Source organism: Equus caballus, chromosome 9 (genome assembly GCF_041296265.1).
Source record: "Equus caballus isolate H_3958 breed thoroughbred chromosome 9, TB-T2T, whole genome shotgun sequence".
NCBI classification, from domain to species: domain Eukaryota; kingdom Metazoa; phylum Chordata; class Mammalia; order Perissodactyla; family Equidae; genus Equus; species Equus caballus.
In genome coordinates, this window is record NC_091692.1 from 25,954,450 (window position 1) to 25,972,149 (window position 17,700).

The 17,700-nt window shown below is 40.3% G+C and overlaps 1 protein-coding gene across 10 annotated transcripts in view; it reads right to left on the reverse strand.

Moving 5' to 3' along the window:
- The window catches only part of FAM110B (family with sequence similarity 110 member B), a 145,127-nt gene that overhangs the window by 37,312 nt on the left and 90,115 nt on the right, over positions 1 to 17,700 (reverse strand). The window contains exon 1 of one of the 10 annotated variants that reach the window (XM_070221526.1): positions 3,882 to 4,251. The exons of the other annotated variants lie outside the window; for them this stretch is intronic. The gene's annotated coding sequence lies outside the window, so the exon portion shown is untranslated. Of the gene's footprint in view, positions 1 to 3,881; positions 4,252 to 17,700 lie in introns of those variants that run through there. 10 annotated transcript variants of the gene reach the window in all.

Genomic DNA, 17,700 nt, shown 5'->3' on the forward strand with positions numbered 1-17,700 from the left:
GAAAAACAATGCTAAATACTGTTACCTTTAGTTAAAACTGGATTTTCATTACACATAAATCAGTGTAACATTTCCCACTATGCTCACCTTCTGAGTCATTTTATGAGTCACTGATTCTCCAGAGAGAAATTTAAATTTTAATCGTCTTAACCAGTTCCTTTCCTTTTTCTCCTCTACAAATTAAAATGCATAATAATGTCATAAATAAATTTTTTAAATAAACAGATTTCTTTCTCCTTTTTCTAATCACAGCATTTAGTAGCACTTTCTGGTTTGAGGCAAATAAGGCTATTTTCCTCCTCGAAACAAATGAGTATGATAATATAATCATCTGCCTCAACGAGGTTCTTGAACAAATAATTCTAAACAGTCCAAATATAAAAAATGGATTTTAAGTAGATAGCACGTTTAATTCCTGCTAGCCCCAAATCACAGATTATTTCTTTTGGATGGAAGCTTCAGACCTGGCTGGTGTCCCATATCTCAATTTTTCAGGGAATTCTGTTCCCCATGCTGTTCAGTTGACAGTAATGGAAGAGAATAATCATCAGGGTAAACACAGAAGGCATGATGTTCTGAATTTTCTATTTGGCCCTGTCTCTGAGCCACTCACTACAACCTTTGAAGAAATAAACTGAATAGGTTACAGTAGACTGTTTCTCCGAGCCTGGCTCACTGTCATGATAAATAAGTTGCTCGGAAGGGCAGATTAATGACTCAAGGGCAGTCGGGTGTTAGGCAGTCTAAGGGTCAACAATCACGGCAGGCTGGATTGCACTGGCTCAAGAGGCCACTCTGGCAATCCCACAGCCTTCTGCTTCTCCGATGTCAGTCGGGATGCCTGCTGGCCCTCTGGATTCCCCACCCGTGTCCCGGGCACCTTGCCACTGTCCAGGATTGCTGACCTCGTTTTCCTGTCTGTCCTTCAACTGTGGCAGTGGAGCACACACTTAGGGAGGAGTGTGAGCCACTCTAGACAACAGCAAGCCCTCTTCCCCAAAACGCCTTCCTATGCCCCCTGGCCAGTAACCAGAAAAGGTGCCTACATAGGAATAGTACTGTAGAAAATGAAATCACCATTTTTAGGAGCCCTTAACGAAACAGCTATTGTGCCTTTGCTCGAGACCAGTAAGGAAATTGAGCCCTGGGGTCTTTAAGAGTTCTATTTACATAGACTCTCACCATGGCCAAATTTCTCTAACAGAAAATTATTCTTGCACATATTATGCTAATTTTGTAAAACTGGATTTTAGTCTTTCTTGCTGATTCTGTTCTTACCCTGTAGCTCTTGGGAATTGATTCAAACTTTCATTCAGTCCCTCATGTGGTCTCCAGTAAACTTTATTTATGGAACAAGGGCTGTGTGCCAAGCATGGGGCTGGATTTTTAGGGTGGAGATGGAAGTGATAAAGAAATAAGACAGAGAACTTTATAGTCACGTGGGGAGGATAAAAATGAAGCAGGGAGACAATAATCATGCAATGTGTGATGTGCTATAAAGAGGACAAGTGTTTCAATTCAGATTCCACTATTTACTAGTGACATCTTGGGCAAGGTACTTGTCTCCTCACCTACTAGAGTCTGTAATAGGGTTAAACAGGATTGTTTGCTGAATTGAGATCATGCATGTCAAGTGCCCTGGCGCGTAACAGACAGCCAATAAACAGGAGGTATCATGGTGGTTAAGAATAAATTATTTCCAGAATCCAGGTGAAGAAGTAATGAAGTTCCTGGCAAGGGTGGGAAAGAATTCTTCAACATTTTGACTGCAGCTCACAAAATGACAAATTGGGAGAAGGGGCAGGCAGTGCTGGCAGAAGGAGCCATCTGGGCTAAGTCATGACCCACCAAAAGCCAAATGAAGGAGGATGGAATTCACAGCAGTAGGCAGAAAGTGAAGACAGCAGGAGCTGGAGCCTGAAGGGCTTTCTTGGAGCAGGCTGTGCTTATGATATGTCAGGAGCTCCTGGCTGCATTCGGGCAGCCAGGCTGCAAGGTGCAGCCCCCCTGGAGCAGGGGACTCTGCTGGCCAGGAAGCCGGCGAGGAAGAGCAATAAATTCCAAGCCACCATTTTCCTGAATGTACCAGAAAGCCTCCCGTGGGATTCAAGTCAAAGGAGAGGCTTCATGTGATTTTTTAGATCAGGTCTGCAGTTAAGGCCTGTCCCGAAGTGGCCTCAGGGCTGCCTCCTGTGGTCCTGCAATGATTCTGAAGGTGTCACCCATGGCAGTGTTGGTTTAGGTTCATGTAGTCCCCATTTTCCTATTCCTGAAATTGCCCTTATTTATCAATGTGAGTAAAAGTATAGCCAGAATCTAAAAATTAGCACAGGATCTTCAAAATCACCATTTCTGATCCCTCTTTACCATCACTGGCATCTTCTTGTTGCTCCTTGTGGTAATCTTCACCTCAGGTTCAGGCAAAAATGTTTGGAGTAAAAAATTTTATTTTTTCTTTATAAAGCTGATGAACATGATAAGATAAATTATAGGAAAAACTATAAAAATTCACGTATATAAAGAGGGCAGATCCCCAAAAGAACAAAATCAACTAGTCTCTTTGCTACATGACTAGTAAGGACGTTATTTTAGTAAAAAGTTGGAAATGGCAGAGCAGAAGTCAATCTTCCCATTCTGAGAATTACTCTGAGCTGTGTTTAAATCTGCTTCATTCCCTGGACACGATTAATCCAATCTTTAAAAGCACAAACATTCCCACACAGGCTTTTCGTTACTGTATGTGAGCAAGCATGTTGTCAGTGTGCAGCCCGGTGGGGAACAACACAATGACGTGGGCATGCTGGTGGCCATGGGGACATTCTCCAAAATGGTAATCACAGTTCCTTTCTCTTACACAGCCCACAGCACAGGATCTGATGCATTAAAAATAACCCAGAAGCTCTTATTATTATTCATTATATTAACATTATTTCAAAACCAACCAATTTGGAGGTTTTAAATTATAGGTACTTATTAGGAAGTTGAATGATATAAGACAGTTTTAAGTATTCTGGACATTTTAAAATCAAAACATTCTGCATGAATACTACAAAATAGACAACGATGCCCCACAGCTTGTTGACTTACATTAGCTAGCAAGATTACATTTCTCACCCCCAAGAGACCGCAGACATGAGCAGCAAATCTAGCAAACACTAAAGAACTGTCATGGAATATGCTATATATAAGGCAGCAGTTTGGCTGTTTGCCTGTGGAGCATACTAGTGGGGCCTCCTTTTACAACGAAAACAAACAAACGCAAACTTTTATAGTGCAAACATATTTCACTAAAAGTACCACAAAAACCTAAGCCTCTGAATATTTAATTTCTAGACTTTTTGAAAATCAAAAGTAATAAGTATTACAAAGTCAGGTAAGTTCTAGAATCAATAAAGCATCTATTACCAGATGGATTGCCTTTAATAGGCTGGGAAAGTACCTGAAAATACTGACAATATTAAAGAGGATGTGTGAACTAATTTTTCAGTAATAGAAAATCCAAACGGCAACAGGATTCGCTTGACTATTTTTCACTACAGATGGTCCCTCGCTTTGCAAGATTATGACTGTAAAAAGAACCATATAAGCTGAAACCAAGCAATATGTATTTAATAATCAATGGCAACAATTACAATGGCTCTGTGACCTTTAAAAACTTACCGACAAAAGTTTAAAACTCTCATTATCAGTTATAAAGACAAATGAACACTATAATTTAAATCACTCTAACTGACAACATAAACACATTGAGAACGTTTGATTTCTTTGTAAAAATTTACCAAGAGTAGTTTGAGCGACCCATGCTTGCCGTCCTCATCCCATCCTACAGCACACGCTATGGGGTGAGCATCTTTTCTATGCCTTAGTGAATCGCCACACACCTGTCTAAGTTTGGATCAGCTTCCAACATTTAATCCTTTGTGCCTTCAATGGAGTGAATATGTCCAAGAAATCCTTTCATGTGAAGTTTTTGATAGCGTCACTTCCTCTGGGACATCTTCATCCTTTCTGTCACAACCACTTTCTTCATTCATGCTGATAAGTCCCCTTCACTCGGCTCCCGTGTGCACATCTACAGTCTCTCAAGTGACGGCAGTGTCAACATTCCCCGGAGCTATTTCTTCCATATATGTTTGATTTGAATTTCACTTCCAGCATCATCACTTTTCATTGCTCTGCTGCACTTCCACCTGGCTTGGCCAATTCCCTTTTTAAGTATCCATTTTTTATAAAACGTCACATGAGTTATCACTGCAAGACAAGGAGGGAACACAGCGACATGCTTTCCTGTCTGTGGGTGAATTGAATGATAGACGTGCAGTGACCATCACGGACAGACTTTGAAAGAAATGACGTGATTGGTCATCCATCACGATGAGCACCTGCTATTTATATAGTGACCTGTAGACTGAAGCGCTAACTATCAAGTTGGTGCTTTACGCAATTACAGTTAATATACCACGCTAACTGAAATTCGAACTGTGGCGTGGGGCAACTGGTTTTATTTAACTAAAACATCTAACTGAAATTCATGCAGATTGGAGCCATGTAAAGCAAAGAGAAACAACTGGGCAGAATTCAAATCCACTGGTGATTTTTGTTCTAACTCCATGGGCTACAACAGAGTATTTCACATTTGTTTACGCTCAGGAAACAACCAAATTCCCAAGCTTTGCATCAACATTCAGAGCTGAAAACGACATCTGAATATAGGAAAAATGAAACATTCTGAAAAATAACTCAACCATCCTTTACAATGCAAAAAAACCGGACCATCAAAACAAGAGCAAAAAACACTATATATTAAATGCTTTATATTCATCTTCTCATTTAATCCACATAACCCTGAGGAAATGTAAGCTTATAGACGTTAACTAGCTTGTCAAGATGACCCCACATTGGGTGGTAGAGCTATGATAAAACTCAAGTGTTCTGGCTCCAGGACTTGTTCCAGAAGCTTAGGTAACATGGAGCCCAAAGCAATTTTAGGAAAACGGCAAGTCTCTGAAACTAGTTACTGCCTTCCCCATACAAAAGAAAATGCCGCCCCAGAGCACCCAGTTCCATTGCTAGTTACCACTCTCGGCCCGCATAGTTGATGGTTACCCATAGGAGGAAGCTATCATCTCCCAGGAAAGGAAAAGGAAAAGAAAGACTTCTTTTTCTGTAAAGAACTCCTGGTATAGAAGCCCACTTGCCTGATAGACGTCAGTAACATGATGTGGCTGATGCAAGTTACTCAATTAAAATTCAACCTGTATTCCCAGGAGAAGATGGATGTTTGGTTTTCTCCATTAATAAGGTGTTTTTCTGTCCTTTAAGAAATCACTGAGCCATGTCATCTGAGAACCTTTTCAAAATATTATTCTATACGATGTAATTTTATATCGATTGTTTATATCTGTATGTAAAAACAGAATTTCAAGTATTTAAAGGATAGTGAAAAAGGCAATCAAATGATAAGTTTTTGAAAATACACAAATATAGCATAAAAATAAGAGTATCAGTAGAAAAAATGTGGGGAGTAATTACTTCAAAAGCAGTTGAATATTGTCTTACATCATAGAAAGCTGCAAACCAGTTATTTCACGTCGACGTTTAACAATTACAATCACTTTTATATGTTACAAAGAATTCTACAGCCACTCCCTTTCAACCTAGTGTCCTCTACCCTGTAGTCTTCTCCCTCCCAGGTGCAAAGACGTGAATAAGAAAATAGTATATAAAAAGATAAACTTACATTTCATTTTATTCGTAGTTTCAGTAGATGATTTTCTGCTCTGCCCTGGACCCAGCCTGCTCTCAGTGTTCTATAATCTTTCTTAGACTTCCTTACAATTCGCTGCATGCACGTCAGGTTGTGAAGGCTTCGCTGCAATTCTTGGAGAGGAACAGGTGGAACTACAGTGTCCCTTTTTAACCACACGATTCCACATTACACCTCCAAGAAACATCCTATCCAAGCAATGTGTTTCTTACGTTGACACGTAATCCCTGAAAGACTAGTCTTCAGAAAAATCAAAGCACAAAATATAAGTATGCAGAGAAGCAAAGGTTAAGGAGCTGGACACAGGGTCAATATACCCCTGTCTTGGTCCTTCACTCATTTATTTTGCAAATACAAACTGAGTAGGCCCAGTAATAAGCCCGGCATGAGGTGGTGAGGAGTGAGTGAGAGAACATGGTTCTAGTTTCTAATGAGCTGTGCTCTAGCTGGGCAAGGCAACCAGACAGTTATACCAGAGTGTGACACACAGTCTGTTAGAACTAGGAACACAGCACCAGGGGAACTTCAAGGAAAGGCCCTGAATGAACAGTGTGGGACTCGGGGAGGTGGAAGAGAAGAGGCTTTCTAGAAGTGGTGATGCCAGAGCTGGATTTCAAAGGATAAGAAGTCACTTGGATCCTTATTCACATTCACATACATTCTACGGAGTGCCAGATAAAGAAACAGGATGTGCTAGAAAAATAAAACTATTATGACTCATTTTTGTATCTTTACACTTCCTGGAAGGGGTCACAGTACTGAAAATGATGGGACCATGGGGTATTGCATGTGTGGTTTATCATGAAGGTTGACTGATGTCCAGGAAATGACATGGGTATTTGCTTATAGAAACACACATCACACTGTCTATACTGCATTAATTGAGTCAACTTTATAAATCTCTCTCTGTACAATCCTTACAAAGTTTAACACTTTTGAGAACTGAAACTTGCCGTAAAACAAACACAATTTTTTTAAAATTCAGGTTTAAGACCCTTAGGTACATATTCATCCCTTTTTTGCCTCGTAGAGTTGCTTAATTCAATTGGTTTTTTAAAATAATAAGCACTGCACTATATAATATTGCATAGATAAAGACAATGACTGACTCTTCTAAAGCCCATGTCTGATCATATTACTCTCTTCTTGAACCTCTTCAATGGTTTTGAAGTTTCTAGCCTGAGTGACTGATCAATGTGAGGAGCAACAGCTGAGAGAAGGCAGTGGGCTAGTGTGGAGGACAGATGTGCAGGTCCCTCTGGGAAGGAGGGAAAGGCGGGAACTCAGGGAACTGGAGATGCCCACTGAACATATATGTGAAATGAGAATGAACGAAAGCAGAGGCTGCACGGGTGGTACCAACAAGAGATGGCAGCACAAAGGGAGAATGGCAGCTGATGGTGGAGCTGAGGAGGAAGCTCGAACAAGCCCAGCCCAGTGGCTGCAAGTCAGATATATTGTTATGATCCTGGTGGAAATCAACTTGTTTATGCAACAAATCTAATTAGCTTCATATTAATACTTGCCCAAATAAATTCCTTTCCATAATTTGAAATCACATATCCTGGTTGAAAGTAGTTTCGTACATTTAAAAACTATTCTTAATTAGTTAATTTAGACATAATTTGAAGCAAAACTGGACATGAGGAATATGTAATTTTATTGAAAATCAAATTATATCAACAATGGTAAACCTCTAACATTAACATCAAATCACACAATAAGAAGTTGGTACACCGTTCATTGATAACTTCCCAACTTTTCGCTGTAAAATGGAAGCAAAGTGACTTGTGGGAATACCCACTTGCTGCTCCGTCTCATCTTTTCCACGTTCTGTCAGTCAGAGCTCCTCCCTCTGTAACAGAGGCAGGCGACTCACCCTGAACTCCACTGAAGCAGTGGCTGAGCTACGTGCAATCTGCGTCTCTCAACATGCTCACTCTGCTTTAACGTAAACACCTTCTTGAAAAGTGTTGGTGAATGCGTTAGCATCGTTGAATGACAGGAAAGTAAGATGTGATGGTCCAGAAAATAACTAAAAGCAGGGATTAATACTGAAGACTTCCTTTCCTTTCAAGTTTTAGATGTAGGGCCTGAGCACCATTTAAATAGAATAAACACAGCTGGCAAATGCGATAGCTCCAGCTTACTGCTTTACTGTCTCCCATGGGGAACAAAGGAAGCACGTACCCTGGGACTCCAACCAAGACAGTCACTACTGCCTCACGGCTGGTGGGCACCGACCTGTAACTTTGAGGAAATGGTGCCAAGAGGCAGAAACAACGGTGAGCCAGTACATGCTGTTCGCCATTTAGAAACTGGCTGTCTTACTGGCTGGTGACTTAAATCCACCATGATTAAAGTACAAGGTAGCATAGTACCTCAAAAAATTAATTCCTGAAACAGCAAATACTAGATTTTGGAGGAAGTCAGATTATCTAGATTGGAAATAAATATAGCTCCAATAAATAATATACAGTGGTTTATTCTGACTAAAATTCATTACGGTCATTTTTTTTTGTATTAAAATGAAATTATCATTTGATAAAAAGGTTAAAAAGATGTTTAGAGATCTCGCTGGCATCCAGGAGTAACAATTGCTGGCACAATTTAGAAACAATTAATTTAGTCTTTAAATGAGGTTACGCTAGTATGATTAGGAATAAATGGGCCCTCCAAGTAGGAGAGCAATCAGAGCGCTGAGCGGAGCTGCCAAGGCATAAACGCTCAAGACTTTGCTTAGTAAATGCATCCGCACCAATTGTGTTTGATTTGTATTATGATCCTAACACAAGGTCTACTTGCTGTAAAATCACTGAATAGACTTAGGATATAAAACAAGTTTTATTGTAATGATATGTGTTGTAGGTTGAATTGTGTCCTCTAAAATTCATATGTTCATGTCCCAACCCCCAGTACCTCAGAATGTGACCTTATTTGGAAATAGGGTTGCTGCAGACGTAATTAGTTAAGATGAGGTCACATGGGAGTAGGGTGGGCCCCTAATCTAATATGACTGGTGTCTTTATGAAAAGGGGGACCCTGGACACAGATACACACACACGTAGAACACCATGTGAAGATGAAGGCAGAGATCGGGGTTATGCTTCTACAGGCCAAGGAACGGGAAAGATTGCCAGCAAACCCCAGAAGCTAGGGGAGAGGTATGGAACAAGGAATGAACCCTGGAGACCTGAACCTAGACTTCTAGCCTCCAGAACTGTGAGGGAATAAAAGTCTGTTGTTTAAACTGCTCAACCTGTGGTATTTCGTTAAGGCGGCCCTAGCAGACTAACACAATATGTGAAATGTATTCAACTGATAACAGAACCAAAATGCAACAACCTGCGTATTGCTCTCTTTGAAGGAGCCCGCCCACCTTCAGAATGTACCTTATGGGAATAACTACAAGTACCCAAAATTGAATTAATGACTGTTCAAAGTATACGAGGAAGCACCAGATTAAAATTTAAGAGGTGCTATGTCAGTATTTATAGTTTGTGAAGGTAAATGTGCTGGATTTTACACAGAACCTAGAGAAGAGAGTTTATATATAATCCCTGACTCTAAAAGATATTCCTAGAATCTAAATTCTAAGAGAAAAGAAAGAGACAAGGGCCAGGGATTAGGGCAAGGTAAAGTTTAGCCAGACACAACTGACAGAGCACTCCAGAGGCAGAAAGCATGGACATTCACAAACGTGACTAGACTAGAACAAAAGGGTAATACTTTTGAAAGCTTAGCAATCAGGCAGAAGGAGAGAGAATGAAGAGACTGAAAGAAATCAACAAAAACTTTTTAAATGAAAATGAAGCACATAAAACACACAGCCTTCATTCGGCCCACCTACATGTAATACCACATGCTACACAATAGAAAAGAAAACAGATATTAAGAAATACCGTAGTAAGAAAATACATAAGAAATAGATGAGGTCTATTCTGAAAGGAAAGGACAATACAGTTCGAGATATGCGTATATATATATATATATATATATGAGTAAATGTGTGTGTGTATTACACAGTATTCATATCCACATACATTAAACACTTTAACAGCACATATATAAAATCACAATAAACGTATGCAAATAAACGTGGTCGATGAGAGCACTAAATCCACCCTGAGGGACACGAGGGAGGGAGGACCAGAAGTGTACTGCATATTAAGCAAGAACCCAACAAACAGAATGAATAAACAAACTTACTTTGCTCAGTTTCAAAAATATATTTAAACACTGCAAATGAGTCAAATGTTTAATTTTTTAAACTTAACTATTCACTTTTAAAAACTACATTTAAATATTTAAGTACAATTCATTAGTATAAAACTTTGAATATTTCGGAGCCTTCCTTTAGATGTTATTCCCAGTTTCAAACTAAGAAGTTGGTGGGAATAGAGACACTGTACACACGATCTCCTGACAACGGGAAAAGCGCACAATTAATCGTCCTGTCTGTGCGGGGACAGTAGGCTTGACAAATATAGCATGTCTCCATAAGGAAGCAGAGATTTAAAAGAGAAAAATAGTACATAAATAGTAAAGTATGATTAAATAAAATTATGTTCTCCCAGATCAATCTAATGCCAAGCCCCAAATTACAATATGGAAAACGAAGGCTCAGTTAGTGGCAACAGATGTGAGTGGTCCAGCAGTGGTCACTCTGCCTGTATGAAATACCAGTATAAATAATATCAAAGGTAACACTTCTCCAGATGAGAAGGGTCTATGTGTAATTTGAAATGAATGCTTTTCTTTAAACAATTACAACTATTTAAAAGCCAGATATTAATCTTAGATTTATTTTTTTAATATTAGAATAGAGCTAATGTTCCTGGAACCAGCCAGAAGGGTTTAGAAACTAGTAAGCGTGTTTCCATGGTAACAGACTCCTCTGCCATGGAGAGATTATTTCACACATTCCCTATAACTCAGCAACCACGTGAGGAGAAGAGGGATCTGCATGTTGGGTTTCCAGGGTCACTATCAATTATGATTTGGGGGAGGATTTTTATTTTTATGAGAATGCATATGGCATTAATGTTCACAAGTTACCTAAGCTTAAATTTTTTCTCTACTCTTTAGTGTATGAACAACCATCAGGCATGTGTTCTGATGGAGGCATGGTGGTGATAAAGCCATCCACAAATTTCGCTTTAATTCATGATGTGAGTCTCAGCACACCTGATTACAAAATTCTGATCCTGAGTCCTGAGAGAGAGGAGGGGCTGAGCCAAAAAGCTGGACATGGGCAACACCCTCCAAGTAGATGAAGCACGAGTGGTTACTGTCCAGCAGGGGCCTCATGAACACCAGCTGGACAACTGAGTTGTGAAAACGACCAAGTGATCATGAGAAGAATCAAGCAGAAAGCAAGGATGAGGGAGAGGCTTTTGTCCCACTGGAAACAAGTGCAGGAGATGCTCTATCATCTGAAACTGAGTGGCCACAAAACCCTGAACAAGGGCGCCTTCACTGGGGGTTTTTTTTTGAAAGGAAATGTTGTCATTCTGCTTTGCTTCAAATATAATTCTGGCTGGAGAGATGAGCACGAAAATGCCCTTCTCTCTTGTCTTACAGTGTTTACCTTCTGGAACAGCATTAACTTTTGGTCCACTACAGAGACCGTGTGGTCAACTAAAGGACACGATTTACTAGAAGGGCCCTTGCCTAGGAGGGTGAAGTCCGCCGACAAACCTGCAACGCATGGCCAACCCAAGCAGAAAGCAGTCCCATGGGGAGGGGACTCGTGTGCTCCAGTTTCCACATCTGTCTCAAGGGAATGTTGTGAAGATTAAGTGAGAAAATCCAGGTAAATGCTTAAAAGGGGGCAAAAAGCATAGCAAGCATCAATAAATGTTAGCTGCTATAATTACTACTGTTAATAAGTATTGTTAATATTAAAAAATAGGCAGTTTCCTCTGCTAGACTTTGTGGGGAAAAACTCAAGTCAATCTGTATAAATGATGAGATGAAAATCCTGAGATTCTCAAAGGAGCGTACAGATACCTTAGCCTTTATTTTGAATAAAACTAGTTATTTGAAGCTCTGCTACTGAATCTTGCTAATGTATGACATTTTTGGGGAGAAGGGCAGAAACCATACTTCTAAAGAATAAAATTTTCTGAAAGACTCCATAATGGCAAAAATATGTTTGTAAAGTAAAAATTAGTTTCAGTGGTATGTTACTTCTATGAAATGCTTTCTTCTAAAAGATGATCTCCTGATCCAAAAATAAACAAGGACAATGTGAAGTTTTAAAATGAGTAACTTTAACTTAGAAGTAAGTTATCATCAATGCATCCATATTATAGCTACTTCTTAAATTCTCTGTATCGTCATTGCATCATTAGACTGTTTACCATTTTCCCCCTGCAAGTGTTTTTTGAAATTGTCAATAATTATTTTGGTACTAATCCATTTATCACATCCAACTGAATAAACTGCAAACTAAAATTATGGGTGCTAATCAGAAAAAAATGACCAGGGAAAGAAATGCACTTTGGGTAGTAGAAGGTAATGGCTTTGAGCTCAGATTCTATTATGTTTTTCCGCGGAAAGCAAGAACCATAAAACTAAGGCACCCACAAATAAGTCAAACCACAAAATTAAATTACTGTGAATCTCAGGCACCATATTTTAAGCACTACAACTGAGGAAGGCAGCAGTCAAATAAGCATTAAACATCTAAACAGATCCCCAATGCAAATGATAAGGTTGACAGAGATCTCTGATTTTCTCAGAACTGTAGAAATTATAGCTTAGCCATAGATGACCTTCAACTGACGAAATACTTTATCATCCTTGCACACTAAAGTTCACCAATTCATGTGGACGATGCACAAAGGCAGTAGTATTAGGACCACATAGTTGAAGAGAAATAAAACCACTCATCTGTGAAGGTTTTATTTTAGCTTCTCTCTGCCCTTTGTTGGACCATTTGATTGTCATCCTAAAACTTCAAAGCTTTATTGCAGAGTTCTCACCACTGCTGAAGGAATATTCATGGCACGAGGCTCTGCTCCTGTCAAAGGCAGTATTTACGTACATGAGAATATAAAACTGTTGTAACAAGGAAAAATGTCGCAGATTTACAAGGGATCAAATTTACAAGGCAGCAAGTTGATGTGCATGGGTTTCACCTTGTAAGCCCTCAGATCAAAAAGCTAGTATGGAAAGCAGAAAACTCTGTCCTTGATGGTTTTTGGACAAAATATTGCTTCCCCTTGGAAGGCGGTCATAACTCTCGTGCCCTCCTGCTCTCACTCAAAGGATGAGGCTGTACCAAGGATGAGGGCATCAGGCTGAAGGGGTACGGTGTTCTTGGAACTTCCACACAAAGTCTAGTGCACACAATCATAACCCTTTCTAAAGTTTGGGAAATATAACTTGGTTTATTAAACTAAGTGCTCATATTCATAGAATCCCATAAAAAGAAGCATATACAATCCCTCCACTCAAATCTCTTTCAAAAATGAAGATAAGACAGACAACGTATTATGGAAAGAAAGACAAATATTTCATTGAAGTCAGACAAACTATGAAAGACGGAGAATTCTGTCTGGAAATGTCATTTTATCGTAGGAGTTCTAACCTAGATATATGACTTGAAAACATCATTTGGGCCTTGATGCAACTAGGAATTCATCAAGTCAGTAAAATAATGAAAGCAGCTGTGGAGTGACTGGAAAGGTGTGGAAATTCCCTGTTTTATACAGACTCACTAAATATATGTATGCACATAGTAAAATGAGATTTTAACAGAAAAACTAAAAGTTGTGATTATCTTTTAAAATTAATTATGAAATCACTTATAATCCTAGCATACTATAAAAGGTGTAAAATACATAAAATCTTTTATATTCTGTGCATTGCTTAAAATATATACAATAAAATGTATAGTTCCATTTAATTTCATTTAGGCAAACAGTTATTGGGCCCCTCCTATGAGCCAGGTGCTATTCTAACCATGAGGTATATAAAAATGACTGAAATCTATGCTCTGTCACTGAGGAGATCACAGATGGAGGGAAGAGACATCATTTGAATTGAAAGGGTCTGTTTCAGAGTGGAGATGAAGGTACATGAGAGGCTATGAAACTATCAGAGAGGGGTACATGGGGTTACATAACAGAGCCCAAGGGTTAAATGAAGCCATCCTGGAAGAAGTGAAGTCTGAGCAGACTCCAGAGGCCAAGTGCCAGGCACAGGAATAGAAAAAACCCAAGCCCAAAGGCATAGAGAGCCCAGTACTCACAGGGGCTGTGGGTCCTTTCACAGTCCTACAGGGAAAGTTCATGAGGGAGAAAGATAGAGCAGCAGAGGGAGACAGATCTTTACAGGGAATCTCTCATCCAAGTCAAGGGGCCTGAACTCGACCTTGTAAATGATGGGAGCCAGTGAAGGGTGGTGTGCAGTGAGCAACCTGGCTTTAAGTCGCTTGCACTCTCTGGAGTGTGCGGAGTGTATCGGAGTGGGTGAGGAAAGCTGCAAAACCCCAGACCAGGCAGGACTGGGGCTTGAACTAGGTACTTGCCACTGAACTAGGCATTAGGGAGCTCTGCATCTGGGGGAGTCTCTGGGCCTCGCCCAAAAGATGTATTTTTGGAAAGCTGCAAATTAATTTTGTGAGCCAGATCATATTTTCCCATTGACAATTCTCTCATGTTTATATTAATTTCATTGACTTGTTTAATTGGCACGAGCCCCTAAAGGCTAGAACTTAGAATATAATATGAACCTTGATGTTCAGGAGTCTTTTTTTTTTTAGCTCCAGAAGCTTTCCCTAGAGTAAAGGTTATGTGGAACTTCAGTATGTAAAATACACAGATGTGGTGGTTTTGCCTAAGCAGAGGCTGCAATCTCAATGCCCTGCTGGCCTTGAAGCCTCTGGTACTCCAGAGAACAGAGTTTGAAAGCCACTGGTGAAGTTTAATTCATTCATTCTACTGATGAGCAAATGAGGTGCTGCCCCCCCGACAGAGGTCTCGATTTGGAGTTGTGATGTAGAAGGAGACAGATGAACTTGTATTCTGGCTTTTCCAGTTGTGAGCAATGAAACTTTGAGAAGTCACTTTTCTCCTACGCTTCTGTTGCCTCATCTAAAAGTTGAGATAATAGTTCCCCCTTACTCCTCAAGACTGTTGAAGTGAAAGTGCTTTATAAAATGTCTAAGTCTTTAAGGAGAATGCAAATTGCTACTGCTGCATCAGTAGCCTCAAATCAGACAGCTGGGCGCAGAGTCCTGTGACCTGAGTCCCAGAAGTTAGGAGACCCATCTGAAGGCTCCCAGATGAGGATGAAGGTGATGGAGAGCACTGGTCTCTTTGGGGCCACTATCCAATAAACAAGCCTGAAGGGGAAGTCTTCGTTGGCATCTACAGCAAGTTCTTTTTTTCAGACAAACCTTCAGTAAATCTAACCTGTCAAAAGAATATGGTTTCTAAATAGGAAGAAAGCATTTACCTCCAAAGACTGAGAAACACCTGGTGCACAAAAACTATCACACTCGACACATTTTGGCAAGGTTTGTAAGAAGGATGGATCTGTAGCCAGAAAAACATGGGCTCAAATCTCGCCCCGTGATTACCTGCTTTGTTCCAACAACTACCTGTTGTGAGAATCAGGGGAGATGACGCATATAAAGGACTTGACACCATGACTGGCCCTGCAAAGCGCCCAATAAATGCCAAGAAAAACACCAGCTCCACATTGTTCTACGTGTGCAACATTATGTAAGTCACGACACTATGGAGCTATTACATTCCATTGTCTTCCCTGGGAAATATATTAGTATTGAAATGTACTCAGAGAGCATCACCATCCATTACTGACTGGAAACCAAAAGACGCAGTTTGTAAAGTATTTTACACATCACAGCAACAATGCACAAGTTTAAAAGAGAAGTAGCACTTTCTATGAAATATCCTAAAAAGCACATGGTGGTCCTACTTACGTACAAGGCTAAGTGCCAATAAAGTGGCTACTTAGTTTAAAACATAAGAAGACTTCAAATAGCACTTCAAAACCAGGTTTCAAAAGGCTTAAAAATAAGAGATCGATTGGAGGGAAATGTCTAATGATCATAGAGCTTGGAAACATAGTTGTATTTAAGATAATAAGATACATTGCAAACATGTATAATGTCAAGTATCATTAGCAAGGTATAATAAGAAACTCTAAAATGCTGCAAATTTGGCATAAAATGTCCTTAAGTGATCTCTTAATTTCCTGTTTCTTAATGGGAGACCTACAGTCACATATTCATATATTTTTCCTTAATCGTAAATTAGCATCTCTTAGTCGAATGCTTAGTGACCAAAGTATGTTAAGAGAGAGATGCTCTCAAACACTCCAGATGAGGCAATTTACCTCGGCCTAGCACTCCTGGAGACTACCTTAGAAGGGCTGAAGATCCAGTTGTGAAAGTGATCACTGCACACAGCTGATAAACCCCAGTATAGTGGGCAAGGCCACATGTGCAAATGGGCAGCACACAAGGAATGCAGTGAGGAATCAACAGCTCCATGAAAGCAGAATGCAGCACACTGCATAACGGGGCCAAGTCCTGCGGAATGGTCAAAGCACAGAAAATATACGTCTGGTGGGGGAGAAAGTGAACATAGTCTTGAAATGCTTTGTAAATACATGTGCCAGGTGTATTTCAGGAAAATTCATTACACTCTCTAAAAACAACTAATGTGAAACTTTTTCGGGCCAGAGTTCAACAAATGCACAAATCTTTCTTGTTCATGACAAGCCAATGGTCAAAAGCTTAAATTAAATCTATAAGGGTATCAGTTTTCCAACATTTTTTGGTTGGCTAAGTGGAAGGGTATGACCAAAAATGGAAAGGGGGAGATTTTTTTCCTTAAAAACACAGCATGAAATGTTGAACTACAAATAAAAGTAAGAGAGGAAAAGAAAACAAAGCCCTGCTTTTTCCTATTTTTGCTGTCTGCTGCCAGGTTTAGAGCAGAGCCTGAGAGAGAGGCAGAGACGGCGGTGGGCTGGGGTCAGGGAGGCAGGCCTCAATCGCGACTCTGACTGCCCGACCTGTGTGCCTCATATGATCAGGGATGACTACGCTGACGTACCTGTAAGACAGTGTCCTCGAGAGTGTCCTCGAGGGTGTCCTGGGAGAACAGAGGGTAGGAGCTACTCCTTGTGCTGTGCTTAGAATCTAATGCTACTTGGTGGCTATTTACCATAATTTGCCCAGTAATGACATTATAAAAACTCCACTGGCACCTGAGAGGAACCTCTGGAGAAGTAATCAACATTAACAGGTGAGGAGTGAGGTTTCACAACCCCCTCTTTACCTAGGAGATGGAGAGTGATAGGGTGAATGGGGTGCTAAGCTTTTAGTGAATATGTCATATTTCAAAAAATTGAAATTCAAGTCCACTGCTAACTGGATGGAAAGAAAGCATGAGAATCTTATAAAATCACTTAAAATTAGAAACTGACACTATTTATAGGCCAACTGCCATTAAAGTGATGCTTGAAAAGAGTTTGTCTCTTTTTTTTTTTTGAGGAAGATTAGCCCTGAGCTAACATCTGCTGCCAATCCTCCTCTTTTTGCTGAGGAACACTGGCCCTGAGCTAACATCCGTTCCCATCTCCCTCTACTTTATATGTGGGACGCCTACCACAGCATGGCTTGCCAGGTGGTGCCATGTCCACACCTGGGATCCAAACTGGCGAGCCCTGGGCCGCCAAAGCAGAACGTTCGAACTTAACCACTGCGCCACTGGGCCGGCCCCCCAGATAGACGTTTTTCAATGGAAATGATGACTGGATTAACACAGAGACAGGACGTGAAGGTGAGTGTGAAGAGTGGGGGATGGTTGCGCTCACTCTTCATCCTTCATCAGCTCCAACGTGTGGTCCTTTGAGGTGGTACCTCCCCCAAACTGCAGAATCAAGGC